We start from the raw sequence: 16,466 nt of genomic DNA, 5'->3' as shown, positions 1-16,466 counted from the left end.
TGCACTACCCACAAGGTGACATCCTGTGCAAAAACCTTTCAATGGTGTGCAGTTACATCTTGGAAATAGCTCCCATATATCTGCACGTACAAATGGAGGGTGTCCTATTTACAATGAAAAATGAGGCTGCAAGAATATTCTCTTTACCTTGCTACCAACTAATCTGTCTGGAACAAACAGCTAACACTGAGATCACCATATGATGGGCCTAAACCACTTGGGTGCCTCAGAGCTTCAATCTCATATTAACCGCTTAGACTTGCTCTTTAATAATGTCTTTTCACAAATTAAAAACCAGATTTTTCAACTTTAAGCAGCCTTCATGAAGAATTTCCTATGACTGATCCAAAACATTGAAGAAGAAACAATGTTTTGGTGACCATGTTGTTGAGGACCATGACAGTGAGATTCTTATAGCCACAATGAAAAGAAAAACTGTCTTCATATATGAATGGAATACTTGAAGATCTCCTGTGAGCTCAAGTTTAAGCTAATGTTTATATTATCTTCTGTTTAAACTCATAAGTTTCATGGGTGAGAGATCATTGCAAGGTTTGTCAGTCACCATTTCTAGCCTTGAAATAAAGTACCAAAAAAATCCTACTTACTTTAATTCTTGAAAAGTTGACTACAGTAATGTTATTTCTGTGTCTTCCATAGTGGCTTGCTCAATGATCTGTGTGATCTGCTACCTGACCTGTGTAGGTATCTAATGTAACATTTTATTACAGACAAGGAGGTGTAAATATTTGCAGTGAGAAAGATGTAGTGGAAGCTGATCTAGAAAATGATTAAGAATAAAGGTAAGTACAAAGGAAGTTAATTCTTCTTCTGAAAACAGGCAATACATGTCCAGGTTAGAGATCCATCAATATTAATTGACAATAATTTTCCACATTTCTGAAAAAAAAATACTGTGAGGTTTTGAGAATGAAATTCTACTGTCCAAAGCATGTATTCATCTGTGTTTTCAATATCATTATTTTAAAATGTAGTAGATTTCCATAGAGATCCCATGCTAACTCATGGGGTCTAATTAATGAGACATCCATGTAAATATATATATGAAATAAACATCATGAGTTTTCATTTTGGGATTATTACTAAATGGGCCAATGGGAACCATGCAATCATTCCAGGAATGTTTATTGTACATTATATTAACTATATACCAAATTGCTAGTGGAATTGAGAGTAAATTAATGTGAGCATCGCTCAAAATATCTATCTAGCACCCACTGCCATGAAACACAGGAAATAGATCAACAGAAGGAATCCATATGAGACAAACCAAAAGACCACTTTTCCTAATCTTTTGACCTTCTCAAGCACATGTCTTTTGTTCAGATCTATTGAGAACAAAATTTCATCCTTAAATTACAGCAAACTACAGCTGATTTATGGCAACTCTGTAGGATTTTTAAGCCAAGAGGCATTCAGAGGTGGCTTGCCATTGTCTGCCTCTGTGTCACAATCCTGGTATTCCTTGGTAGTCTCCTGTCCAATATTAGCAAGACCAACCCTGCTTAACTTCTGAGATCTGACAAAACCAGGATAGCTTGGGCTATCCAAATCAAGGCTCATAATGTAATACATACACTCAAATAATTGTTTTATTTATAGTAATGTTTCATGTGATCTGTCCTATCAACATTCTTATTATCAAATGTCTGTGCCAATAAACTGCTAGAATACAGAATGTGAAGTGAACCCAACTGAAGCCATACTGGCCTCTGATAAAGCCCACTGTTCATAGTGAAAAGATGGGACTTGTTAAACTCCTCTGAATTCTGTGACAAGATGGGAGTTGTAAAACCCTCTGAATTCTACCAAAACATGTTTGAAATTTCTCAAAATCTGTCATGTTTCACCTAAAAAGAAACTTTCTCTTTCACTTCCATTTGTTGTTTAAGTAAAATCTGCTCATAACCTAGCAATATGCAAGTCCTCAGAGATGTTGTCAGTCTTAGTGTATGTATGGAAACTTCTTGGATGGAAGACAAGAATACACAGATCTGTTGCTATGATTTGTTTCATGTAACATATTGAAGTTCCTACAAAAGCACCAAGCATTACTGAATTCAAATTCAGGAATGGTACTAAATTTAACAGTCCCACTATTTTGACTTTAAAATCCCCCTTTTTCTAATCCTTGAGAGAGGAAAAAATGGACTGATAAGTATGTCCATACCATTTCTATTTCTTTTTGTTCTATTTTCCCATTATTTTTTTAAATGTTATCATTTTGAAGATTACTTATTACATATATAAGCCACATAAATGTTAATGCACAAATTACATTAAAATGTCATCAAACAGAATATTGGGATTGAAAGGAGTAAAATTAAAAAGTGATTGATATAAAAACAAAAGGGGGGCATTTTTACACATCTCTTCTGGATCATTCATTCTCCCTGCTTCTGCAAGTAGGAGGAAAATGCTTTTATAAACTGGGGTTATTCAGCAATGTGGCTATTCCTGGAGAAAAGAACATCTGATCACTATTAGCATGTAGAATAGACCACTGTAATTAATATCAAGAGCCTATCACTCTGGATGCCATCAATCCCAACAAATACAATTTGCTCCAGTGACAATAGCCCATAGTGCATAATTCACAAAACTGATTTGAAAGTGACTGTACTATCAGTCAGTGTTGCAAAATATACCAAGGGAAAGGGCAGACAACTAAATAAAGCAATATTATAAAAAATATACAATCAAAATCACTGATGTTGGGCTGGAGAAGGGGTCCCCCAGGGTACGTCCCCCAGGATACTTGGTAATATTTTGGCATAGCCGTGGTGGCTGGGTGATGCTGTAATCTATATGGATTTGTTCCCCCCACACACATTATGTCATCCATGATACTTCTAGATTCCAGACTGTGTACCCAGTGTTGGAACTAAAAGATAGAACTGGGATTATGTTGGTGTAACATTACCCCAGTGCCCAATACTCTGCCTGTTTGAGCTGACAGAGGTGATATTGAGAGAGATGTTGATGCCCCCTAGACTGGTTGTCCTGAGGGACTTCAACATTCAAGCTGAGGCTGTCTTGTTGGGAGCAGCTAAGAATAGCATAGACTCCATTAGAATTAGGGGTAATAATTGTTTCAGGTAATAATAGTCTCAGGTAATAACATATTGTGCAGGTCAAACTTTCAATCTGGTATTTTGGTTTGGGTGGGATGGATGTGATCAGAGAATGTTGTTGATGGTTTATTTGTCATGCAGAGTGTATTATTTGCTCAGGCTTGAAGTTATTGAGATACCAGTACTTGCTGGGAGTGGTAGAATTGATTAAAATGACCCCCTCCCTCAAGCCAAGGGAGCCCCATGGTGCAGAGTGGTAAAGCTGCAGTACTGCAGTCTGAACTTTCTGCTCACGACCTGAGTTTGATTCTGGTGGAAGCTGGATTCAGGTAGCCTGCTCCAGGTTGACTCAGCCTTCCATCCTTCCGTCGGTAAAATGAGTACCCAGCTTGCTGGGGGGAAAGTGTAGATGACTGGGGAAGGCAATGGCCATAAAAAAAATGTTGTGATGCGATGTCACCCAATAGTCGAAAACGACTGGTGTTTGCACAGGGGACCTTTCCTTTCCTCCCCCCAAGCCAGATTAATCCAAATAGATTTTTGAAGTCTCTAGAAGATTTTACTGTTGATGCTCCTTTCAAGCCCTTGTTTGAGTTCTGGAATGCAAAAATGATCAGGCAGTTGACACAATTTTTCCTTGGCATCCTCTCTCAGCTGTTAGAGCCCAAGTAGCCCCTTGGTTTACTGAAGGTTTATTAGAGGCAGCTCTGTTTTTCTTCTGGTTTAAGGCCTTCTTTTGGAGCAGAACTTTAGGCATCCTCATTTTTCTTTCTTCTCTCAACCCCCATACTCAGCACTTTTTGAGTACCAGATTGGAATATGGGATGTTAACCAATAGGCTGGAGATTAATTTCCTGAGAGATTGCTACTGGAATTGCTTTGGGTCTCCTTTTTGGAGGGGGAAATTAGCAGGAATACCCAAATAGATCTTTTAATGAGCTGGAATCTTTAACCGATAATACAAAGGTCGGGTGCTTAAGAAATGACTCTACACATAAGTGCAAATTTAAAATGTTTACTTAAAATAATGTAGGTGTTGCAATACAATCACTCTCTTTACACATAAATTATATAGGCACGCACACAAGGCATAAGAAATAAAGGAGTGAAGAATAGCAGAGTCCAAGGGGAAAGACAAGACTGGGACTTGAAGCTGAAGGACGTCCATTGGAACTTGAAGATGCAAACAAGCACTGCCATGTGCCATGTCTGAGGGACCCACTTACTTAGAGCAAGGGGGGGGAGGGTACAGTCTGGTTACATGTGCTCAGACTGAACCAGGAAGTGAAACTTGCTCTCATGTTTATAATCTTTGAAAGGGATGAGGCCCTCCCAGGAATGAGGCTGGCTTGTGGTGTGCTGTGATATGTCTTTCCTGGGTGCCTGATTGGGTACCCACCTCAAGCCAATGAGTAGAGCTGACTCTGGTCATGTGGATGGATCTCCAGGTAAAACAATAGTAGGGCTCGTTTAGTAATGTCTGCATGATGGGGTATAATAGGTCAGGATATGTGTTAATTGTTTGGGCAGTTTAGCAAAGATACCCCCAGGAAGAGTAGACTTAGAAGATAAAGGATTTGTATGGTGTCAGACATTGCCATAGAATTAAACAAAGAGAAGCTGAGTTGCAGTAGAGAGTCAGGGAGATGACTGATTAATCAGTAGCAGAAGATTAGGACAGAAACAATAATTGCATCAATCAGTTGGGAGGGGGAGGGAAGAATAGCCAGACTAGGAGGGAGGTAATGTCCAGAACAAGTTCTCTACTGGTTCTACTCCATTTTGAATGGAATATTTCCTTGCCTGTTTCTGATCCATTTTGTTTCCATAACTTGGGGTCCCCTTAGCTCAAGAGGGGGTACCCCTAGAGGCAAGCAGCACCTCCTAGTCATGAGATAGCTATGTTCCAAGAATTCTGACACAGTTGATATTATCTGGCACCAGTTAGCTTGAGCTAGGGTGGCCAGACCGTCCCGGTCTCCCGGGAAAGTCCCGGTTCTGGCCCCCAATTCCCGGCTTCCTGTTTCCGGCAGGTGGCGCAGGGAAAATGATGTCACAGGAAGTGATGTCACTTCCTGTTTCCGGCGGTGGCATGACATCACCGGAAGTGCCGTCACCGGAAGTGACGTCACTTCCTGTTTACGGCGGCGCGCACCCCTACCTCCCCCCCCCAATGGTGTCCCTGGCTGGCCTTCAGACATTATGGCCACCCTACTTGAGACACTCCAGAGATAAAAGGAGGATGCTAGTGTGACCTTTGGCTTCTTATCATTGATACCCCAAGCGTAATGCTAAACATGGACCATTGCCCATGCAACAGAACCCTCACAATGTAAAGAGTAGAGCAGACCCCAGGTGACCCAGGCCAATCACAATTGATTGGTAGAAGTGGTGTGACTTAAAGGGTATATAGTGAACCTCATAGCTGAGGAGGGGGCCCTGTTTCATCATTATCATTGCTATGCAATTTCTAATCACTGCTAGCATGTAAAGATGGTATCTTTGTCATGTTAAATGTTGATATAAAAACACCCAGCAGTAAAACTGCAGGATATCTGTATGAATCCTTTGAGGTGTGCTGGATGAATTTATATATAATCAGTGTCATGAATGATTTATCTGTTTCTGTGTATATGGGCTCTGAGTTGGGTGTTCAGTAAATCTGGTAAACCACTAATCTGTGAGTATCAGCACATATTTGAAGCAAATGCGAAAAAAGATTCAAGCTACCTCTCCAGCACTGTGAGGTGTGGCTCGTTTCACCTGGTTGTTTTGAAAGGTTCTAAATGGCTCTCCTAAACCAGGACCTTACAGACCATTGTAGTTTTATAGCTATTAGGGCTGTGGGTAATGAAAAGGCAAAGGAGATGGCTTGAACAAAGGAGATTGACTTGCTGGTTTTTGTAACCTAGTTCCCATTCGGATGATCTCTTATAGACAAGATGAAGAATATTGTGGCTTGTGTAGAGTTGACTTAGCTCAGGAATATAGGGAATTCAGCTGTGCTCCCCCCTCAATGTTTTTTATTTGAAAGTCACCATTTTAATCTCTTTCTGTTAAGTGTATACATTTTAACATTAGTTAGTCACTTCTATAAATGATGTTAGTAAAGGTAAAAGTCATAAAGTTTTTGATCTAATTTGACAATTCTGTAATTATGATACTGTTTTGTTTGGATGTGGTTTTTTAATGTTGGAAGTTTTTAAATGTTGTAAGCTGCCATGAGCTCACTTGCGGGATAGGGCAGGATATAAATCGAAAAACTAGTAAAAAAAGATAGTAAGTGAAAACTGGAGAAATTAAAAGACTCACAAAGACCAGATATGGAAATAAAATTAAATTAGGATTGTTTGTATGTCTCTGAAATAGCTATGCAATCTGCTGGGGAACATTCCTTGAACAAAAACTTTCCTAGATAGGCAAGTTGATGAGATTGTCAGGAATTCTTCATACCAGTTAAGGTTGGTTCAGTTGTGCCCATTCTTAGAGAATACAGATCTGTCCACGGCAGCAATGGAAGCCGCAGAGCAACGGTACCGGGTTCTCGCCACCGGCGCAGGGGGAGACGAAGAGGACGAAGACAGAGAAGAAGGGACCGGCACCAGCTCCTCCACCTATGGCGGTGGGTACCCGATCCGAGCACTACGCAACGAGCTGTTCGATTGGGTGAGGGACATCCACGACCAGGTCCACATGTCCCGGGTGCAAATGGCGGAAGAAATGCAGTAGAACCTGGGCGCGATCCGCGACCAGATCCGCGCCCTGCAGGGAGGCGTGCCCGCGGCCCCGCCGCCGCCACACCTGGTTCCTGCTGGTCCGGGTGACGGTGGGGGAGGAGGCCTGGCCGGGCCACCACCCGCAGCCCCGCCGGTCCCTCCACCAGCGGGACCGGCACCCCCCATGCCGCCACCAGTGCCAGCGGCCCCGGCAGCACCCGTGGCACCGACACTTCCGGCTCCCTCGGCTCCGAGGGCACCAGCGCCAGCGGCACCCGGGGGACAAGGCGGAGCCGACGGAGGGGGGACCCGAGAACTGAAAATCACGTTCGACGGGGATGGAGACGAAGTGGAGTACTTCACCATCCAATGCAACAATTTCTTCACCCACTGGGGAGCGAGTTACCCCATGGAAGCGAGCCGAGTCGACCACATCGCATCCCGGCTGAAGGGAGCAGCCCGGGCGCAAGCCCGAGCTAGCCACGGTGGCCGATTTCCTCCAGGCGATGCTACGGCAGTACGGGGATCCCCTACGGGAAGAGAAAGCCATCGAGGCCCTTCAAAGGATCGAGCAAGGGAACCGCACGACCCGCGAATACGCCACCGAATTCATGGGGCATTGTGCGGCTGCGAGGGGATGGAACGAGGTGATGAAGTACACCGTGTTCAAGAACGGGCTGAATGCGAACATCCTCGACCGGTGCTACCACCAGGGGCGACCCGACACCCTGGTGGGGTGGATCCAGCTGGCGGGAGAGGTAGAAACCGACCTACAACATGTCGGGATTCGCCGCCAGCAGCAAGGCAAGAAAGGGGGGAAACCGAGCCCAGCACCCAGCAAGACCGACGGGAGGCGGCCCCCCACAACATCTACCCCCGTGACCACCGCCCGGAAATGCTTCCGATGCGGAGACCCGGGCCACCTGGCTGCCAACTGCCCCGTGAAGCAGACGCCGACCCCCACCCCGCCCAAGGGCCCCGTGACCGTGCAGAAGAAAGGAGGGAGCCGCTCCAAAGAGCCCAGTCGGGGCACCGTCGCCGTGTCCATGGCGATTGACGAGGAAGTTACCACCATTGCAGAATCGAGCGAGGAGTCGTGGGATCAAAAGTCGGCGGAAAACAACAATGACCTGCTTTAATCGGTGCCGCAAAGCAGGTCCGGGAGACGCCGGCACCAGTAACGGTGAGAACTACCGGGGGACTTTTGTTTATGGCCGTGACCCTACTGAACCCTAACCTCAAACGCTTCATGCACACCCAATCCCTAATAGACTCCGGGTGCACCCGAGACATTATCACCCCATGTTTGGTAGAGGTGCTAGGCCTAGCCACATCCCCCCTACCCCACCCGATCCAATTCGAACAAATGGACGGGTCGGTCATGAGTGGGGAACCCTGTACCCAGGAAACCCAAGCAACCCCCATGGGGACGGAAGAGCACTGGGGAATAGAAACTTTTGTAATAGCCCCCTCCTCCTCCTTCGATGTGGTGGTGGGAGCAGGGTGGCTCGCAAGGCATCAACAAGATATACGTTGGGCGGAGCAGATCGTGCGCTTCCCCGACTGGCGCTGCGAGCACCACCACTGGAGAACCGAGTGGGGTCCCAAAGCACCTCCCCAAAACGAAAGGATTTGCCTCACACTTGAGGAAGTAGGGACAATCCCAAAAGAGTACCGGGACTTGAAAAGGGCTTTTAGCGAGCCCTTTAGGATGAACTGCCCCCCCACCGCCCCACCGCCCCACCGACTGCGCCATCGAATTAATACCAGGGCAAGAACTACCCAAAGCCAAACTCTATTCGATGGGTTGGGCGAAGAAGGAGGAACTGAGAAAATTTATTGACAAGAACTTGAAACGGGGGTTCATCCGGCCCGCCACGGCCCCCCACGCGGCCCCCGTCATCTTTCGCAAGAAGAAGGACGGGAATTTGAGGCTTTGCACAGATTTTCGCAGGATAAACGGGATCTCTATGTCCAACAATTACCCGATCCCACTGATAAAGGACCTCCTAAGCACCGTAGCCAAAGGCAAAGTCTTCACCAAACTCGACCTCCGCGACGCATACTTCCGCGTGCGGATCAAGGAGGGGGATGAATGGAAAACGGCATTCAACACGCCAATGGGACAGTTCGAATACCTAGTTATGCCCTTTGGACTACAAGGGGCGCCAGGGGTGTTCATGAATTTCATAAATGAAGTACTGCGGGAAGATTTGTATAAGGGGGTGGTGGTGTACCTTGATGACATCATTATTTATTCGAAAGATCTCAAATCGCATGTGCTGCTAGTACGTAAAGTGTTAACCACCCTGTATCAGAACAAATTGTATGCCAAACTGTCCAAATGTGAATTTAACAAAACGGAACTAGACTACCTGGGGTTCCGAGTGTCGGGGGAGGGACTGGCCATGGACCCTGCGAAAATCCAAGCCGTATTAGAGTGGGAACCTCCCCGAACCCGACAGCAGCTCCAATCTTTCATCGGGTTCGCAAATTTTTACCGCGGGTTCATAAAGGGGTTCGCCCAGGTCATGCTCCCACTCACCGAGCTCCTAAAAACCAAAGGGAAAGGGGAGGAGGCAAAAAAGCCCGGGGCGCGCCTAATCTGGTCGCCCGAGTGCCACCAAGCTTTCTATGAGCTCAAACAGCTATTCACCTCCGAACCGATACTTGCCCACCCAAACGAACTGAAACCCTTCGTGGTGCAATGCGATGCCTCCGACGTCGCCGTAGGAGCCATATTAATGCAGAAAAATGATGAGGGGGAGCTCCGGCCCTGCGCCTACATTTCCCACAAATTTTCCAATGAACAAAGGAATTGGTCAGTGTGGGACAAAGAAACATTCGCGGTCACGTTCGCCCTAAAAACCTGGCGATCCTGGCTAGAGGGGGCCCGGGTCCCTTTCGAGATTTGGACTGACCACAAAAACCTCGAAGCCCTCACCGGCCGCCGCAAACTGACCGCAAAGCAAATCCGCTGGGCAGGGTTTTTTGCCAAATTCGACTTCGTGCTGAAACACATCCCCGGCACAAAAAACTTCTTGGCTGACGCGCTATCGCGCATGCCACAGCACGAAAGCCAAAGAGAGGAGATAATTGACTCCCTCATTCCCCCCTCGGCTGTTGCCGGGGGAGTGACCACCCGGTCGGGGAAACAAACTGGGACCCCCGACCCTCAGCAAAAGGAGCGCTTTGCCATCGAGACTGAATTAGAAGGAAACAACCACCCCGAGGGCCTCGAAAAGGGGGAGGGAGGACTTTGGTTCCATAATGGGAAAATCTACGTTTTAGAGCAATGCCACTCCAGCCGCATAGCAGGGCACTTTGGGTACGTGAAAACACTTAATTTACTCACCAGACAGTTCTGGTGGCCCAAACTGAAAAGGGATGTGTCCGAATTTGTGGTCGTCTGCCCCACCTGCATCATGTCAAAACGGAGGGGGGGGGACCGCCTGGGCACTTAGTCCCCCTCCCTACGGCGAGCCGCCCTTGGGCCATCGTCTCCATGGATTTCATAGTCGAACTCCCACCTTCCCAAGGGAAGACAGTGATTCTTGTGGTGGTAGATACATTTTCAAAGCAAGCCCATTTCATCCCCTGTAAAAAACTCCCCACCGCAAAGAAATTGGCACAGCTATTCTTTAACCACATGGTCCGCCTCCACTCGTTCCCAGACAAGGTCATTAGCGACCGCGGGCCGCAGTTCGTTGCCAACTTCTGGCGGGAGTTCTGTAAAATTGCCGGCATCGAGCAGGGGCTTAGCTCCGCCTACCACCCCCAGACCGACGGACAGACTGAGAGGGTTAACGGGCTTCTGGAGCAGTACCTCAGGTGCTATATAAATTACCAGCAGACGAATTGGGTAGAATTGCTCCCCTTTGCGGAGTACGGCTACAACAACAGCCTCCACAGCTCCACGAAGACCTCCCCCTTCCAAATTGTCAATGGTTACGAAGGGAAACCCTTCCCAACTCTCCCTCTACCATCGGGAGCCCCAGAACCCACTTCATGCGAACAGTGGTGGGAGGGAATGCGTAAGGGGTGGAAGGTAATTCAAGAAAACCTGGAGGAGGCGAAGGAAGAGTACAAACGGCACTTTGACAAAAAGCACACCCCTCAATGGGAGTTGAAGGAGGGGGAGACAGTATTTCTGTCAACCAAGAATCTCCCCCTCCCTCAAGGCTGCCGCAAACTGGCCTCCAAATATCTAGGGCCCTTCAAGATTAAAAAGGTCATCAATAAGGTGACCGTAGAACTGGAACTGCCCAAATTACTGAGTAAGATCCACCCTGTGTTTCATTGCAGCCTGCTTCGCAAAGATCCTGGAGCCACATCCTATCACCCTCGCCTTCCAGAACCACCTCCTACTCGAGTGAGGGGCCAGAGCCACCATGAAGTTCAGGAAATCCTAGATTCCAAGATCCAGCGGGGGGTTCTGTACTATCTTATCAGGTGGAAGTACTTTCCCCCAAGCTGTGATGAATGGGTGAAAGACTGTGATGTATCCGCTCCGCAATTGCTCAAAAAATTCCACTTACTGTACCCACACAAGCCCAAGGCGAAGAGCTTAGGGGGGGCAGTATGTCAGAACTTGTAACTTTCTTTGCCTATTGTTAGCCAAACTGACTCCATGTTGTAACCTAACTCTAACCCAGAATATATAGCCTAAGCAATTAACACAAGTGCCTTGCAAATATTCCAAATACTCTGTGCTCACTGAAGGGTAACAGATAGGCTCTGGTCAACATCCACAGGTGCCCTTTGAAGCCGGGCCGTTTGGCCTTTGAGATGGGAGAGCATCCTCCCTCCTGATAACAAAGCTGGGAAAGGAGACGCTTGTCTGTAACCTGTGTGAATAATTGTTTTATTATACTTTTGCTGAAGGCATAAAATGTAACCAAATGCCGGGCTCAGCATTACTGTTATCTCGTAGCTCTAGCACTGCAGTTCTCTAATAAAGATTCTATACTTTGCAACAAGTCTTGGAATCGTCTGAAGTTCGTTCCAGTTCTGACATTCTGGTCATCTGAAATATCCAGTAACATATGTAGTGTGGGACTGCCTTTATAAATTCCATGGACACTTCAGTTGTTATAAATGTGAATGAGTAATGCTAACACTTAAATAACATGGAGGGCACATAATTCCGGTGTATTTTTTCAGTTCAGCTCCAATTTACTTTGGTATCCAATATAAAATCATGGTTTATGTATTTACTAAGAATAAGGTCAATTGCGAATAAAAATACAATGGGCTCTAGAACAAGTCTCTGGGTGAGTGACCCTCCACCCTTGCTGTCATCCCACCCACAAGTGAAGGCATTCACTTTCCCGCACACCTCAAGGGGAGCTGATCTCTGTCATCTAAAGAACACTTGTAATTCTGAGTGATTTCCAGCCCTCATTTGGGAATTGGCAACAGTGATTCCCCAGGAGGAACTGACATTGTATCTGTCTGAGGTCCCACCCCTCCTCAAACTCCACCCTCTCCAGGCCCCACCCCTTAAATTTCCAGGAATTTCCTAACCTGGAGTTGGCAACCCTAACTCCTTCCATTTATATGCCCCTCTGACTTCAGTTTTCCATCACTTTCCCCCTCCTTGCAGCCTTTAGATAGATAAAGGACAGTTTTTCTCCACAGTGGGGGGAGGGGACCAAAGCAGTTGCATCAATCTCCTCTCACAACCCTGTGAGGAGGGTTATGCTGGAAGTCTGTGACTGATCCAAAATCACCCAGTCAGCTTCCACAGCAAAATCCTGTGTCTGGCAGATCCTACTCTGAAGCTGTAACTCTTATGTCCTCCTCAGACTCCACTACAGAACCTGGAACTGGCAGCCATAGTCAGGACTGGCACCAGTGATTTCTGCCTCAGAGGCCTGTAGTGATACCTTTCAGACCAGCAGTCTCTCTCTGACAATGTTGTTGGTATTAAGCACAGGATATCTGTCTCTCTTTGCCTGTTGCTTTCCCTCCCTCTTTCTCTCTCTCTGTATATGGTCCGTTGGTACAGGACACCATTTTTTCCCTTCCAGAGGAGGATAGGGAGGAGTCCTCAGCCAATCAAAGGAAGCCTTTTTCTAGCTGTCTCCCTCTCCTCGCTCCCTCAGCCAATCAAAGGAAGGATTTCTTTCTCTCCTCTGTGAATCAGTGCAACAGGCAGCTCAGCCAATGGGAGTGTAGGGAAAGCCAGTAACTGCCAGAACTAAGGTTTGACTTTCACTGACAGAACCAGCTTTGCTGGGTAACAACAGCCACTTGCGCGGGAGAGAGAAGCAGACTCAACCATTGGCATGTAAGTATTCTTGATTGATAGTTTGATGGGCCAAAGCTTGATGCAGTGCAGTCCCACCCAGTCCCAACCACAGGTGGCATGGATTTTCCATGCTGAAAGTGGGTTTATTATAAAGGATAGCCCAATATGACTTAATCCAAAATGCCTGAAGAATTGCTTCAACCAGTGTGTTTCTGGGATCATAGGGCAATCAGTGGGGCTGTGAAAAATATCAAATGGAAAAAGTGCATACACAGATTTATTGAAGCTCTTGTACATAATGTTATCCTGCACAAACACCTTTTGGCATGGATGAGCTAACTATTGATCTGGGCCACAGGCATTCTGGAACATTAATATTTCATGTAGACTAGCAATAATTCGGCCCTTCCACGGCCGCACCACAATAGTGGCAATAGGCTGAGGGGCCGCATTTGCCGCCTCATCGGAGGTGGAGGCTGCAATTCTTCCCGGGCATCTGGGACATTGTTGGGGGCGGAAGTCAGGACTATAAGAGTCCTGGCCCCGCCCCTGTGTGGCGCAGTTCATTTGAGCTCTCGGCAAGGACGGACATGCCTTGTCAGGAGCTTCATTCTTGTGTCCGGGCCGGCGGAGAGGCAGCAGTACGGCGGTGGTGCGCAGATGGGCTGGAGGAGCCAGTTCTGGCAGCGTTTTCAGCCGGGTTTGAGCATCAGGCGGTGATCGGGGTACAGCAGGAGCGGGCGCATTGGCCTTCCGTCGCAGTGGTAGCATCGGTGGTCGTGTTCAGGGCTGATTGCGGCCCTGGTTGTGAGGCCCGGGCAGTCTTGGGGCCCTCGCAGTGGTGTAGTCACCGGGGGGTTCCTATAAGCGCCAGGGTACTGTGGCCATTTGGGGTGTGGAGGTTCAGTGACACCCCCACCCCACCCCCGCTTCTGCTCACAATTGCTGTCGGGCCACACATTGCCCCCCCCCCCAAGTGGGTGTATATAGCAGGCCATTATTTGTAAAGGGGTGAATAATGTGAGTGACTATATAACACCCACCCACCCCCTTCCCTGCTTGCCTTTTAGAGGAAGATGGCACCTAAGAAAGGACAGGGACTCTCTAAGGGAAAACAGCCAGCTAAACCGCCCAAGAAGAGGGTGCGGGTGGCTAACCCCAATAAGGGGACGGAAGATGCGAGACGGATGAGGCAGACAATTTTTGAACAGCTTGGGGCCCTTGAGCGGGAAAGGGGCTCTTCAGGGGCATTGCTGGCTAAGTCTGGACGGTACAAAGTGCCTGGGCGGGCGGATAAAATGTCTTTTGAACAGAAGGTTCTTGTGCGACTTTCCGCTTTGCAGGAGGCCAGCAGTCGGGAGCGGCCGGCAGACCGAGCCCCGGAACAGGAGCCGGACATCGAGCTGAGTCGGACGATGGGTTGGAAGGTCAAGATGGGGCGGTAGAACAGGAGTTACCCGTTCCTTCTGCACCTGTTGCCGTAGTGGTTATGCCAGCTATGGGGGATGGTAAGTATCCGCAGCCGCAACAAGTTCCTACATGGCTTTGGGCCACTTTGGGTGGTCCGGCAACACCAGTAGGACAGGGTGCAGTGGGGATTTCATCACAATTGTTGGGGCAGGGGGCATTGCGGTCATACCCCAGTCAACCAGGGCCTTCATGGGCATCGTTTGTGCCTTCTCACTATAACATGGGTCAGGTTGGTGTGTGTGTGGGGGTAACCAGCCCCACAGCGGGTTGGCATCAACATCCCCTTCACAAGGGGTTTCTGGTCAGCTGTCTATGGGTGTGCTACCATGGGGGGCAGATGTTGATGTGACAGCAGGTGGGATGGCCTAATGGACAGTGGACCACATGGGGTTATTTGCCTAACCCTTACGGGTCAGTGCCGTTTCCGGCTCTCCCCTTTGGTGATACAGCGATACCACTAGGGGACCAGTTAACTCCGGCTACCTGAGAGAAGATTCTTCAAGGCAAATATATAGGTGTATTCAGCCTGTTATACAGGGAGCTGGAGGAGAAGGAGGACCTCGATGAGAAGGAGAAAGAAAAATTGAAGCACAGGAAGGTCAACAGGACATGGGCCAACTGGCTGCCTGGTTTTTTTATTTATGCCGGGGTTATTGCACGGGCGCAGCCATTTAGGGCAGCACCTTTATTTCAATACTGCGACATCATTTATCGGGCGTACACTGATTTTGTCGGTGCAGCCTGGTTGCAGTATGATGAAGCCTTCCGTATGAGGGCAGCAATTAACCCTTCCTTGCCATGGAATCAGATAAACCAACGGCTGTGGCTTCAACTTATGTCTCCAGCCAAATCCAATGCCGGGGATAGGGCAGACAGTGGGCATATCGTTCAGACAGTGCAGAGCACGTAGGTAGCCTGCGTAACGGCAGGCCAGTTGGTTCAACCCCGGCTGTTGTGCTAGGAGTTTACATCGCAAGGGGTTTGTTCAAGGAAAACCTGTAAATTCAAGCATGAATGCCCGCTTTGCGGGGGGTCTCATGCCTTTTCTGCCTTCACGAGAGCCAAGACGCGGAGCAGCACCAAGTGAGCTGGGGGCGGGAGAAATACTCCCCAGGCTGGAAAAGGGTCCAAGCCCAATTCGGTTGAAGGTTCTTAGAAGATTATTACAGGGGTACCTTGCAGTGGCAGACGGAGTCTATTTACTTGAAGGATTTATCTTTGGATTTCGGTTCCATATCAGGATACGTGGACGCCTTGTTTGGCATCAAATCTTCAGTCCGTTAGGGGTATGGAGCATGTGGTGCGGGATAAGATAGCGAAGGAATGTAGAGAGGGTCGAGTGATTGGCCCCTTCGATGCTCCTCTGGTGCCCAATCTGAAGGTATCTCCCCTGGGGGTGGTGCCTAAGAAGGCACCTGGCGAGTATCGGCTCATTCACCACTTGTCTTATCCAAAAGGGGGCTCAGTAAATGATTCCATTCTTGATCACCTGTGTTCAGTGCAATACACTTCCTTTGACCAGGCGGTCAGAGGAGTGAGGGGGTGCGGTAGGGGTGCAGAGATGGCGAAATGCAATATTAAGTTGGAATTTCGTCTGTTACTTGTACATCCTGGGGATTTTGAGTTGCTAGGTTTTAAGTTTGATGAGAAATACTTCATGGATCGTGCCCTGCCAATGGGTTGTTCAATTTCCTGTGTGGCCTTTGAGCGGTTCAGTTCCTTTTTGGAATGGGCGCTCCGAGTTAAGTCTGGGTTAAAGGAAACAGTTCATTACCTTGACAACTTTCTCTTTGTGGGCCCAGCAGGTTCTGGGCAGTGTGCCAGACTGATGGACACATTTGTCCAGTTGGCTGTGGAGCTAGGTGTCCCGTTGGCCCATGAGAAAACCAAAGGTCCAGCTTCGGTTTTGACATTTTGGGGTATTGAACTGGA

This window comes from Heteronotia binoei, chromosome 15 (genome assembly GCF_032191835.1).
Source record: "Heteronotia binoei isolate CCM8104 ecotype False Entrance Well chromosome 15, APGP_CSIRO_Hbin_v1, whole genome shotgun sequence".
Classification (NCBI taxonomy): Eukaryota; Metazoa; Chordata; class Lepidosauria; order Squamata; family Gekkonidae; genus Heteronotia; species Heteronotia binoei.
The sequence above is the reverse complement of the archived record's forward strand: the minus strand, read 5'-3'. Positions refer to the sequence as shown.